We start from the raw sequence: 14,179 nt of genomic DNA on the forward strand, positions 1-14,179 counted from the left end.
ACAAGTGTAAACAATATGAGTCTACTGCTTCCTAAGAAGTTGACTTTTCATTAAGTTTTATTTTCAGGAGAGAGAATTATAGTAGCAGAGCTATACAGACAACCCAATTTACCTAAATTATGGCAGTCGCTGTTAGTACAGCAGAAAGCAGATTTCCTGCTGAAGAGGGACAGGCCTTTCCTTTGGACCATTTCCAGCAGTTACTAGTTATGGCCACTTCTCCTCCCTGAAGTTCAAACACTTCAAGGAAGCAGGTTCTTCCACTGGAAGTCACAGCCAGGGTCCTAAATTATCTTTTTCCTTCCATGAGACAGAAGCTTCACTGATGAAGGACACAAATTAACCAGAATGTCAGAAGAGGCACTCATTACAAGAAACCTCACCAAAGGACAGGCAAATAAATTTCACTGACAGCACTGACAACAAAGGGTACTGTCACACCTTTATAGGCCTGGTAAAGATGCCCCGGTGTTTTGAGGTCAAAGCTATAATGAAAATTCCAACCTACATTAATTTCAGAAAACAGCTTTACAAAGACCAGCTTTATTCTACTTGTTGGCTTTACTAATGAACGGGAAAATCTAGTTAATTAGGTACTCCAGAGGCCACTTGAATCTGTTGTTTGATATCTGTTGATATCAAATGATGGATGCTTGTTGCAATCTACACAATTTATTGGCCCTCAGTGCTGGAAAGCAGGATTTCATGTTAAATGACCTGTCTCACTGGAAGTAGGAGACCTGGGAAAATAGAGAGTAACATGAATACAGCACTAATAAACACAATTTTCATTTCAAGGTAATTCAGTCTGGGGCTTTTGTTTTTAAGTGCAATACAAAAGAAAAGTCTGAAGTAGAGACTCTGCTGCCATTTTCATATTCACCCTTTGCTTAAAGGTAAAAAAAAAAACGATTGCTAGAATAAGAGCTTTATTTTAAGACCTAAAGTAACAGTAATTCTGACACAGAGAACACCAATCATGTACATAACCTTGGACAAACATTTCACAGCTCTCCAGCCAGTACAGGTGTAGCTGCACCATGCTCTGAAACAAAACCATGCTGCAGAAAGGCAGGATCCAATAGACCCCCCAGTGTACTAGAATTTCCACAAGACAACAAACCCTCTGTTTCTTAGGAGGTAAACAGCACAGTCAGAACCTGTATGAAAGGACAGGATGGGTTAAGCTGGTAATCAGGATGGCAGGAAGGGAATTTTGCCTTCCTTCCCAGCCAACATCTGTAACACATTAGATAGCTTCACTCTTCTTGCATTTTGCATCTCAAACACCTGAGTAAAACTAGATTCAAAGAAAGGGTGTCAATTTTCCTTTATCTTCAGCACTCAGATTCCATTCAAATACCATTGCTCCTGAATAAATTACATAGAAAAGAGTTAAATGGCAAATAAAATGGAACATCACTGTGATTTGAGTCTCATAATACACACACACATAACTTTTGGACCGTTACATTGTAGTCTGATACAGGAAAGCTGTCCTGGTTTGAGCACAGAAGGCAACTGAGCATCACACAGCCACTCACTCCTCCCTTCCCTCCCAGCGATGAGAAGGGACAAATGAGCCGCTTGGGATTTGAGATAGGACTGTAATGGGGCAGATCACCCTTTATGGTCATGGGAAAAAGGCAGACTCGTTAGGGGAAGAAAAAAATAACATACATTTATTACAGACACTAAAATCAACATGTAACAGAGTAGGACAGTGAGAAGCATTGCCGTATCTTTAGAACACCCTCCTCCCCACCCCTCCCTTCTTCCCAGGCTCAGCTCTGCTCCCGATATCTCTACCTCGTCCCCCAGCGGCGCAGGGGCAGGGAACAGGGGGTGCAGTCAGTGCTGCCACTTCTTCCATCTTCGGTGGGGGGAGCTTCTGGAACTTGTTCCCCCTGCTCCATCGTGGTCCCCCTCTCACAGCAGACAGTCCTCCACAAACTTTCTCCAACATGAGTCCCTCCCATGGGCCGCAGCGTTCCCCACACTGCTCCGTCATGGGTCACCAACTTCCTCCGACTGGATTCCCTCCCACGGCTGCAGCCCTTCCCGAGCTGCTCCGGCGTGGGACACCCCCGCATGCTGCAATCCTCCCAGTGCTGAATTACAGCAGCGGGGACTGCCTTTTCCCATGAGACCCCGGCCTTCTTCGGGCACAGAACCTTGATCAATTATGCGGAAGCCACCGGCCATAAATCAATGTCTGCTCCACCGTAGATCTCCATGGGTGGCAGGGGGGGCCGCCCTGTCGTCTCCCCACAGGATACAGGGGGGGTCTCTGCTCCGGCCCTTTCTTCCTACGTCCCTCCACTGACCTTGGTGTTCATGCAGCTGCAGCAACTCCTCCTCCCCAGTCCCACTGCCCGTCACCACGTCCCTTCTTAAATACGTTATCGCAGAGGCGCAGCTGATGGGCTCAGTTTTGGTGCAGAGGTGGAGCTGACTTGGAGCTGGGGGAGCTTCGAGAAGCTTCTCACAGGGGGAGTCACCCCTACAGCCCCCTCCCCTGCCACCAAAAAACCCCAACACTCACTCAAAGCCAGGACAAAAGCAATCCTGTAACAAACTTAATCCTGCTTCATACATGGGTACTTAGAAAAAGGTATATGAATTCCTGTGGATACCCAGCCCACCCTCACTCTCATACAGATATTATGCCTATTGTGCATTCTGCCATTTTGAAAGCATCTACAGGTTCTTTGGCATGCTTTAGAGGAATTCCACACTTCATTCCCAGCACTTGTCTCTTTAGGTATCTACGTGATTATCTGGCTAGTCTCCTAAAGTAGATGAATAAAAACTGGGCTTCGCTCTGCAGGGCTTTCTTGAGATGTCTGTCTCTATCAGTCACCCACTGACCCTAGGGAAATTAGCTTCTTCATTTAGCTAAGTTAGGTGTGTAATGTTGAATAGCATGAATACTTCATCTCTACTCCTTTTTCCCAAAGGAGAGAAGAAAAACATTAACTTAGACATTCTCATATCTTCCCTTTCTCTACACAGTCTCTAATAAGCCCAGTAGCATCTTCTGAGAAACAAGTCAAGAAACACACTGATAGCACACCCCCCCACAGTATGAGCACTTTCCTAAGGCAGCAGACTAGTAGAGGAGACAAAGAGCCACAGCTTGTTGCTTCCCTGTGCTAAAAAAGCCAGGTTGGTTCAGACTGTTGCAAGAAAATGAAGAGGCAAGGCTGAAAGGGTGGTAGTTATTACTGGAGCTGTCTTCAAGCAGTAGCAACCAACGGCTGCTCCCCTCCACCTCTTTTGGAACAGCAGCAAACAGCTCTCCAGGTCATTTCCCAGCTCTCTCCAAGCCAGCCCTTCCCATTCATGTCTCTGCTGCCTCTTCCTCCTCCAACAGCAGAAAGGGCCCTGGTGCTTCTGCCCTCAAGCAGCATAACCCAATTCTGATCACAACTAGGACAAGCCTGAAGTCTTCTTCATGCATGTTTGAGAAAACACTGTGAATACATGACTGCCCACAAACTTAAAAAAAAAAAAAAATATATATTTAAAATCAGTAAATGTAACAGCACAAGATTTTATAGGTGGTCAAATTGAAACAGATGGAGTCACAACTGTCTTGCTTAAGATCAACCCACAGGCCAGTAACAGCAAGAAGAAAACAAAGGTTTTTTTCAGTCCAGTCACTGGAGTAAGAATTTCACTCACACTTTAAAAAAGCCAACACCATCACTGGGAAATGATGGCTCTCTCCTGCTCAAGGGAGCTGCTTACCCTTGTGCTCCGCAGCTGTTTGTACGTGCCCAGGAATAACTGGATCAAGAACTGAAAGAAGTCCAACTGACCCACCAAAGACAGGTAACCAGTGACTTCAACCCAGAGCAGCTCCCTCTTCCAGCGCAATGGGGTGGAAGGTGTGGGATATGGGAACAAACAGCAGCAGTGCAGGAGCCAAGGGAGGGACTGGCCTTTTGTTCCGCGTTTTAGGAACAGGAAAGTAATGCTTTCCCTAACTTCTTCCAGCTAGACTAGAGGCACCAGAAGCTATCTTTTCACTGACAGACATACGTAATAGCCTACACTGATGCAAAGTGGTGGTTAAGGAAAGCTTAATGCCTGTTACAGTGAGAATATTGCTTTGTAAAAGCAAAGCTGACTTTACAATTTTGATTTGCTGGATCTTATCTGCTGGCAGCAATGGTGGTGTAAAGAAGATGTGAATCATCAAGGAGAAGAAATTAAAAATTGAAATCTTCTTTTCTTTGAAAGCTCTCTGAATTTCATTTGACTGGAAAAATAAGACAAAAAAGAAATAATTTCCAATAGCGTAGCATACAATGTTCTTCATTAGCAGAAAGAACAACATAGATTTAAAATTCTTTTAAGTTATTAGAGCATATAAAAAAAGCCCTAAAATGCAATGTGGTTCTTGTTGAGAACACAACAGTTAGGGGAAGAGTGGAAATGCCAAAGGAAAAAAAAAAAAAAAAAAAAAAAAAAAAAAAGACTGTATTTAGAGAAACCACAGTCCTGTGCATTCTATATAAATATGAAGTATATGGTAAGACATCTACTGACATTTCATCATGTACAGTGATGTGCTTGTGACTCTCACAGGATAATCCAGCCATCGAATGTTTTAATCTTAAGAATTCTTTTAAGCTTATAAATAAACATGACAGAACATTACTGAAAAATGAGCTTTTCAGCTAAAGCAGCACTGCGTTACCCTGATTATTTTTAATGAACTTTTCCAAAGATTTTAGAGCATTTACATAAAAAAGCGCTTGTGTTTCAAGGGAATGATCATGGTGCTTCTGAAATGAAAAACAGCCTGTAAATGTCAATACAACCATGTAGGAAAAAGAAAGATTACTTTTTCAATATTAACGTAATTTTCAGGATTACTGTGGTTTTGTCTCCTTGAACATTACAAGTGATGGGTAAATAACTATAAAAGAGACTCCTACGTTTTTTATTATTTAAGAGTTCTGGACTCAGCTTGTTTGTTTTGCACACATGTCAAGAGTTAACTCCTACTGGAGGAAGTAGGATAAACAAAAGTGCAATCAAGCCCATCAGGTCTTAACCTAGTTTGAAGTAAAACTTTGTAAATTCCTGCTGGCAAGAGCTATCCTGATCTACAACGTTTAAAGACAGAACTGTTCCAGCTTGGTCATATGCAGCAGCAGTTGTTTCAAGGGACATTCGCATTCAGAAGGAACAGTATTTCTAGCACCATCATCTGATAAGGAGCAGCTCCTGTAACGCTACAGCAATCTGTTTATGTTTTAACTACAACCTCAGGTCTGGAGTGATGTCACTAGCTGAGAATGTCCTCCAAGCTTCTTGGTCTTTTGACTGCAGAGTAAAACTTAAAAATATTATACTTACGTGTAGAAATCAGTCTGTAAATGCAAAGAATCCAGTATGTTTTATTTCTAATAACTCAATGTTGTTTCAGTTTGTCTTACAACTTCAGAGCATTGTTGTTTGCCAGGCTCCCCACCAGTTTTGCAGGCAAAAAACTGCTGGTGAGAACACATGCTGAATCAACGTACTCCTGAACATCTGAGAAGTGCACTGATATATAGATAACAAAGTTAAAAAATTAACTTTATTTTACAGAATTCAAACTGTAAACTGAATTATTCCAATAAATGCAAAATAACATTACATGGGAGTGAAGGGAAAACCAGCAACCTAGCTATAAGTAAGTTTCCCAGTGTCCTGGGTTGAGTGAGTGGTGGCAGGGGAGGGGGCTATCGGGGCGGCCCCCTGTGAGAAGCTTCTCGAAGCTCCCCCAGCTCCACATCAGCTCCACTTCTGTTTGGGAAATTGAGCCAATCAGCTGCACCTCTGCGATAACGTATTTAAGAAGGGACGTGGTGACGGGCAGTCGGACTGGTGAGGAGGAGTTGCTGCAGCTGCGTGAACACCAAGGTCAGTGGAGGAACGGAGGAAGAAAGGAGGGGGGAGGTGTGCCGGAGCAGAGACCCCCCTGTATCCTGTGGGGAGACGGCAGGGCGGCCCCCCCTGCCACCCATGAAGATCTACGGTGGAGCAGACATTGATTTATGGCCTGTTGCTCCTGCTCAGCTGATCAAGGTGCTGTGCACGAAGAAGGCTGGGGTCTCATGGAAAAAGGCAGCCCCACTGCTGTAATTCAGTGCTGGGAGGATTGCAGCATGCGGGGGAGTCCCACGCCGGAGCAGCTCGGGAAGGGCTGCAGCCCATGGGAGGGAATCCAGTCGGAGGAAGTTAGTGACCCATGATGGAGCAGTGTGGGGAACGCTGCGGCCCGTGGGAGGGACTCATGTCGGAGAAAGTTTGTGGAGGACTGTCTGCTGTGAGAGGGGGACCACGATGGAGCAGAGGGAACAAGTTCCAGACACTCCCCTCACCGAACATGAAGGAAGTGGCAGCGCTGACTGCACCCCCCATTCCCTGCCCCTGCGCCACTGGGGGAGGAGGTAGAGATATCGGGAGCAGAGCTGAGCCCAGGAAGAAGGGAGGGGTGGGGGGAAGGTGTTCTCAACATGTGGCAATGCTTCTCACTGTCCTACTCTGTTATGTGTTGTTAGTGTCTGTAATAAATGTATGTTCTTTTTTTTTATTTCCCCTAACGAGTCTGCCTTTTGCTCGTGATCATAAAAGGGGGATTTTTCCCCATCCCAGTCCTATCTTGAACCCCAAGCCTGGCTCTCTGTCCCTTCTCATTGCCGGAGGGGAAGGGAGAGAGAGCTGCTGCATTGTGGTTGGCTGCCAATCAGGCCTAAACCACAACACCCAAGAACCTACTTTCACCCTAATTCATACATATGTCTAATTCAAAGGCCAACACCATCATCGTCATGCTCCTCCCTAGGCTTGGGGAGAAATAATATTTTCAGGCATTACATTACAGTGCTGAAGCTGTGCTCAAGCGTGGATCAATTCCCCCTGGATCCACTACGCCATGCACAAAGGACAGAGCATCCATAACACTCCTCTGATTCCCTGACAACTACAAGTGCAGAATGGAGGAAGAACCCATAAATCTAGGACAGGACATGTGTTGCCTTATTCACACTGTCCACACACCAAGAAATTATAGATTCTGGAGAGTAACCATTAGTTCTTCAAATAGCTCTAGCATGAGTGGCATTGTACATTCCAGTATCTTTATTGTATAAATACGAATAAGAAGCTTCAATCTCTCAAGTTAACACTGTTTTCCTGACCCAAATATATAATCTTTTTCTTTTCTTTGTACCTGGTCTTGTCTGAAGGAAGCAGATGATGTCAACTGCCATTAGGGAAATATTTTAGGATAGGAAAAAAAAAAAACGCCAACCCCCTATTTTTTTCCCACAACCTTTGCCAGGGCATGCTTCTAAGAACACCCATCTATGGGCAAACACAGCCAAAGAGCAGTATGAAGACTCTGGCTGTAACCAAGTAATATATTCTGATACACATCTGGAAGAAGTGTGTTAATGCTTCAGCTACAAGTTAGCTCACATGAAGTTCAAATAGCACTTGGGGACAAGGCTGCTTAAGATCACAGCATCACTGTGGTCAAATGAAGTACCGTATACAGAGTGCAAGCCATGACTTCTTCAAATTCATTCAACACAAAAAGGCATTCAAAAGGGTTTTCTCGGCATAAAGTGGGAAACACTTGGAGAGAGGACTCCGTGAACACCTGCAGCACTTTCACAAAATTACAGGCAGGAGTAGTTTTCTTTATCAGACAGCATTTTAAGAGCCTCAGATAGCTCTGAACCAAGCACAACTGCATGGGAGGACTGAATCTGGAATGCCGGTGAGAAAAAGCTTAGGAGGGTTTATCTATTTTACCTGCAATTAATAATTACTGATTTGCAGGCTTACAAGATCTCCTCCAACACCGCTGTTGAGCTCCGAGCCCTGCACAGGCGGCCGCGGGGCTGCCCCTGTCCATGGTACTTGGCCAACCACCCCCAGGCCAACAGCGGCCGCCATGCTCGAAGGCTTCGGCTCCAGGTGGTACATCCAACCACACAGCTGTTCCAGCAGGTTTGGAAGGACATGCACTGTAGTTCTGTTGGCCCAAAGCTGGCTTTGCTGGTGTGGATTAGCAAACAGCATTTGGGATTTCTTCCCTCATTTTGAAAAGATCAACGCTTTCTACTTGGGTCTTTGTTCAGCTGAGGCAATGAGGCTAAAGACCCTTGAAATGACAATTCTGCCATCCACTAATGCCAATCATGGAAAGCAACTAAGTCCAGCCTTTGAAAGTACAGGGCTCTTAGGTGTCATTCAGTTCCAGTGGAATCAAGTACAGAACATTAAGCTTTTTCTGATCGAGTGCTGTGGGGAAGGCAGGCAGACTCCTGTCCTACCAGCCTGGCAGTCCCAACCGAGCATGCCAGGATAGTTGTGTGTACTCACAGGAGATCCAGTTCTCTGAGTTTACACGTGGTTCAAATGTCCCTCCCGACTTGTTCTTCTAGAATCAGCATGGCTAAAGATATGTATTACGCAGAGGTGGTACAGCTCCAATGAGTGTAAAACATTACAAAGCTGGCTCCTAGTTTTATGTTCTTTCATGCATTCCATTTCCTATTTGTCTACAGATCTAGGTAGAGGTGACATTCACAGTACATAACTTCCAGACACCAAATATAGGAGCTCAGTCTTCCTGAGGTGCCCCTAAAATCGAAGAGGAAGTCTTGCTCTTTTACTAGATGATTCAGGGAACCATTACACCCACTAAACACATACTGGTGCCGTGCATTTTTATAATAAGCATTGACTATGCCTATCAGCTACAGCAATGAGCATGTCACATCACCAGGATTCCCAAAGCCTGAAAATGTAAACTCTATATGTGTATGCTCTCTAACTCTTGAGTTCAGGAGCAGGTTGATAGGGCGTTTTCAGTCTCCTTCCTCATCTCATCCTCCTCCACACGCACCAAATGCAATGGAAGTCATTGAAGGACAAATACTTTTCATAACGCTAACTATAAAACAGTTTATTCAATCTCTTCAAAAAGAGACAGACCAGATTCATTGTTTGAGGGAAATGACCATGGATATTCAGACTGAGACTCTCTAGTTCCAGTAACTTCCTTGTCATAACCAAGAAAACATACAGGTCTGAAGTAGTTTCTGCTGAGTTCCCTCTACTGTTCTTGTGGAACTAGTTCAGATTAAAATGAACTAAATTACATCAAATACTCAAGCCCCTCCTGTGTCAAACTGTGTGGACACACACTCATGACCTTGTATGGAAAATGGAAAAACAAAAGGTAGCAGCAGATACAAAGCAAACTGCTAATCGATGAGCAATCACAAAGGCATGTTGCGTTCTCTGTTGCTCAAGGAGTCTAGGTAGCTACCTGAGACAAAGTAACAAATCAGGCGAGACAAAGCCTGCACTGTAATCCAGCCAAAAGGGATTATTTCAAATGATACTGCAAATTTAACTGTCCTTGCGCTCCAAAGGATTGCTATAAAGGCAAGATTCCAACAGACTTGTCTGATAAATATTTACTTCTCAATCAGGTCCTGCTCTGATAATTCACGATGAAGATGTTACACAAGAACTCAACATTAGAACACTTCTTTAAATTCAAAAGATTTTTAGGTCACTTTTTTCTTTTATGAAAAAAACACTTACATTCTGAGTGTAACTGGTTTAGTAGTGACCCCATCAAATCACATTAGAACAGCTAAAGACCAGAAAAAAGCAACACAAGTGATTTTATATGTTTAGACAATAAAGCCCTAGTTTCCTATGTATTTTCAGTATTTAAGTGAGCCATCGGCCTCATGAAACTAAAATCGAAGGCTCATTACATATGGGACAGGTATTGTTGCTTGTTACTAAAATTGCCTGGTAGTTCCCATGAAAGCACTGGGTTTAGTTGTCCATGATTTCTTCAAAATTTGAGTTTGGGCAGAAATTTTCTCTCTGTGGTGTTTGAAATACACTTTATCTTTTCATGGAAAATTTCTAACACTTATTATATTTGGGGTGGGTTTGTGGAAGGCAGGAGAAGGGAGATAATATCTCACTGGAATTAAAAATCCTGTTGACAATATATTTGGAAATTAGAATTTATTTTATTTTGAGCTCTTTGGAAAACTCGGGAAAATTATAATCTCTTGTCAGTGAAAAAGCTCATACAGACCACATTAAAATGTGTCCAAATTTCATGTAGTTAATCAGGTTTTGAAATAACTGTTGTTTGACACTTACAATAGTCTCTAACTCAACACAGGCATTCAGCTGAAACCTCTGAATATTCCATCCTTGAAGCTCAAAAGATCCCCGTAATGCTCCCAGCTTCTGCCCACCAAGGAGGGACACAGCAATCAAAGTAAGAGCAGGGAGCCCACGAGGTGTTTTGGGTTTTGTTTTAAAAGAACTGTCTTGTTACTCAGGTGGTGGGGAAGAGAATTCTGGTCTGAACACCAAAGGAAACAAAATTTAAACACAGAGAGGTACATAGAAATTAAAAGTTAAGGGAGGAACCGTAACAGAAAGCTTGGTGAGTGTCAGAGTTATGAAAAGAGATGAAGTGTCTGGGATAAATGAGGGAAATAATGAGAAAGACTAAAAGCTATTTGGTTGGAGGGCATACAGAGATTAGGACTAATGTGAACAATGTCGAGGAAAGACATGGACAAGAGATAAGAGGCCAAAGCTGTGACTGCACACTTAACAGTGGTTGCGCAACAATCTCCCTTATTTGTTTGTCTCAGGTCAAACTCAGGGGTTTGCTGGCACAGGAGTTTGTGTCCCACCACTCAGAACGGGAGTGGGTAATTCAACAGTACAAAAAAACCCACCCAAAACAAAACACCAAAACAACAAACAAATGCCCACTTCTTCTGCCCACCCAAAGTATCCCCCTTTTCACATCAGTTTTTCAGATAAACACATTCCTCTGTCAAGTTCATTACGCCATCATACAAACACAGCTGTGGTGCCAGAACCCTGGACAGACAGTACAGAGGTAGGAAAAAGTGATGGGAAGAGGACTTATGTAAGGCAGCTTAAACTGGTGAATAAATTAATGTAAAGAAATGTATGTATATTGATGAATGGATCAATGATGAAAATGAACTTATAAACTGATGTAGGTTAAAGGAAGTTGATGTGCAAAGGGGAAATGTATAGAGAGATCAGAGAAAGAAAACTAGGACAGGCTGGGCAAGAGTCTCAATGGGAAAAGAGGTTGTAAGAATAAAAATTAAAAAGGCATAAACAGAAAGTACCATATCAAGTTTGAAAAAACAGCTCTTAAGACTTAGTGAATCTTTCTGAATTCAGAGTATGCCTGTTTTGAAGTGCCTCATTTCCTTATCTGCAACACAAAGATAATGCTGCCCTTTCAGCTCTTAGATAACATTTAGTGACAAACCACAGAAAAAATCCATGAGGACAACAACCATTTTGTAACCGAGTTTGCATAGCATGAAATTCCAAAGCCTTGGGAAGCACTGATGATAAGATGAGCTATTTAAAAGGTGTTCATTAAGTGCACAGGTGCAATGGTCCTCACTAGCTGAAGCAAAGCAGCTGTGGAAAAAGCTGTACCGCTGTGCGATCAAAGACTGGATCAGCTTCCACACAAAGGGGGGCATGCATGTCCACAAAGATCGATCATACAGGTATTTCTTCATTTTCAACAGTTTTATTTGTCAACCTTAACAATATTCCTAGTGCATTTGTCCATAATGGTCTTAGAGAACACAAGAAACCTTTAGCAAGAGCACATATAAAAGAATATTCTTAGCAAGCAATATATCTGGTTAATAAATACTACAATCAATGTTTTCATCACTGATATTAACCTAAATACTAAAAGCAAGCTTATGGTGACCCACTACTGAATTCTGGGAAGTTGGAAACCATGTCTCAGAGCTGATGCCTTAAAAGCAAAACTTTTGCCCACCATAGTGCCTGGGTGAGAAAACATTCTCTGCTCCCTGATGCCCACAGGAGCAGGCTGCGAGATTCGCAGCACGCAGGGTGAAAGTCTGCAGGGACACTTGTTGCTCCAGATGCTTGAAGCTCATCCGGAGTAAGTGTGATGCAAGCCCACTGCACCCAAAGCCAATTTGGGGCATAACTTTAAAAATGACAGAGCTCTTTCTGAAGCAGGGATTTGGAGTACAAAATTAGGAAGTCAGAGCATGGGGTAGGGGCACAGACAGAGACAGTGGAAGTTGAGATCCTCATCTAGGCAGGTGATAATGTATAGTAGGCGGGAGGTTAGGTAGGAGGAAATGGGATATTGCCCAGTATTGGCACAAGTGTTCAAGACCCCACCTGTCATTTAAATAAACCCACTTAAAATACACTACAGATATACTAAATTCTGAGTAATGCTTTAGTGACTCAAGTCAATGCGCTGTAACAGCAGAGGCATCCAACGGCACTCCGCCCAGCAAACAGCAGCATTTAAAAAGTTTCTCCAGTTCAGGGAACTGTGAAATGTCAAATGAAAAAATAGTGAGCTCCAAACGAATCTCTGTCGGTCCCAGCCTCTCATTAAAGGCAACTCTTGGGATCTGCTCTTAAACAGTCATCCTTCTGGTGGGATGTCAACGCTCCTTGCCTTCCTGGCGGCAGGGAGATCTCTCTCGACGGACACCCTCTCAGTACCTCCTGCACCATTTTCCTTCCTTTAATGTGTCCTTTCAGGCCTAATACAACGTGGAGCCACTCAGGTGCAAACCTCAAGCTCCTCCTCTCTATATTCTCTTTCATCCAGAGATTTTTTAGATTACTGATACAAGTTCAGCATCAAGACATTGCCACACTCCTATAATTTATTAATTGCTTTTTGGAAACACCAATCTGTGGGAATGAAACATTCCAGCCTTGGTCTAAAGTCCACGGTCCTGCGGTCCTCCCGCTCCCATATACCCTGAATACCAGCATCACCCCCACCCTTTCCTTTAATCACTTCCATTATCTCCAGAAATGGAGGACTGGGAAACCAAGGTACTTATAAGGTTAGAAGAGAGAAGAATATTTGTCTTCTTGCTGTCAACAAATCGAAAGACACAAAGGAAAAAAATTACTCATTTTGCATGGCACCTACACATCAGTAAATGCTCTTCACTAAAATCTCTGGGAAGAGACTTCAAACAGTGATAAATTATTGAAAAACCCGTCATAAGCAGAGGTACTGTATTTTTAGCAGCCAGCGCCAGCCGGCGCTCCCGTATCACTAGGGAGCAGGAGGTGGGCACAGCCTCCTGTCCTGGCTTGACAGCACAGGCTTCACCACCAAGAATTTAAATGGAAAAAGCTGGGAATTCCTCACGCAGTGAAAACGGGAAAAAATCCTTCTTGTCTGGAAACACGGTGGAGAAAGAAATCATGCTACAATTATTAAATTCACAGTTTAGCAATCCCCATTTTCTGTAAAACTTGGAGGAATGGGATAAACCCGCGCTTCCGCCCACTAGCAGGCAGGGACCCCCAACCACAACTCTTTTCCCTCCGGCCTGCAGACAGATGACGCAGTAACCTGTCTCTGCCTCCCCACGCCTGCTCAACCCCTGTCCCCGCTCCCACTCACAACCTTCACGTACGCGTGGGGAGTGGGAGGACACCAGCCTCACTTTCTGCTCTCTCCAACGCCACCGTCAGCGGCCCCAGTGCTGTGTACGGGGGGTGGCAGAGGCAGGAGAGGAGGAGGGCCTAAAGTAGCAAGGACAGATTGTAAACCAGTCCTTATACTTCATTACAAAGCAGCAAAAGGAGTTGCCACCTTTTCTCATTCAACCTGTGTAAACATGCAGCTACTAGCTACTTCTGCCTTCCTAAAGGGCGCGCGTTCCTCCTTCTGTGCTCCTCAGGGCTATGCCAAAGAACAGGCAAGCAGAAACCCTCGACAGCAGCAAAGCCAAACGTTAATATTCCCATATGCTCACTAAGATTATCCCTCACTCTCATCAACCTATGAATACCGCACAGTTTTTTCGTAGACATATATATGTGAACACAGCATTTATGATAAGTTAATAATTAATACTGTGCTAATACATGTAATTCCTATGGCTTAGCTTTTAAATTCTTGAATCATCTGCGTTTTTTTAGTGTTTTGATGCAGTAGCAATCAGAGGCTTAAAGCAGGTCACTGCTTCATGGTAATGAAAATAATGATTTTAAGAGTTTACAGTCCCCTGCTCCAGTTTTCTGACTGTAA

General features: G+C 43.6%; 1 protein-coding gene across 10 annotated transcripts in view; it reads right to left on the reverse strand.

Moving 5' to 3' along the window:
- The window catches only part of FHOD3 (formin homology 2 domain containing 3), a 415,762-nt gene that overhangs the window by 183,145 nt on the left and 218,438 nt on the right, over positions 1–14,179 (reverse strand). The gene's annotated exons all lie outside the window — the stretch shown is intronic.

Source organism: Tyto alba, unplaced genomic scaffold, assembly GCF_018691265.1.
Source record: "Tyto alba isolate M040663 unplaced genomic scaffold, T.alba_DEE_v4.0 Super-Scaffold_27, whole genome shotgun sequence".
In the NCBI taxonomy this organism is placed as follows: Eukaryota; Metazoa; Chordata; class Aves; order Strigiformes; family Tytonidae; genus Tyto; species Tyto alba.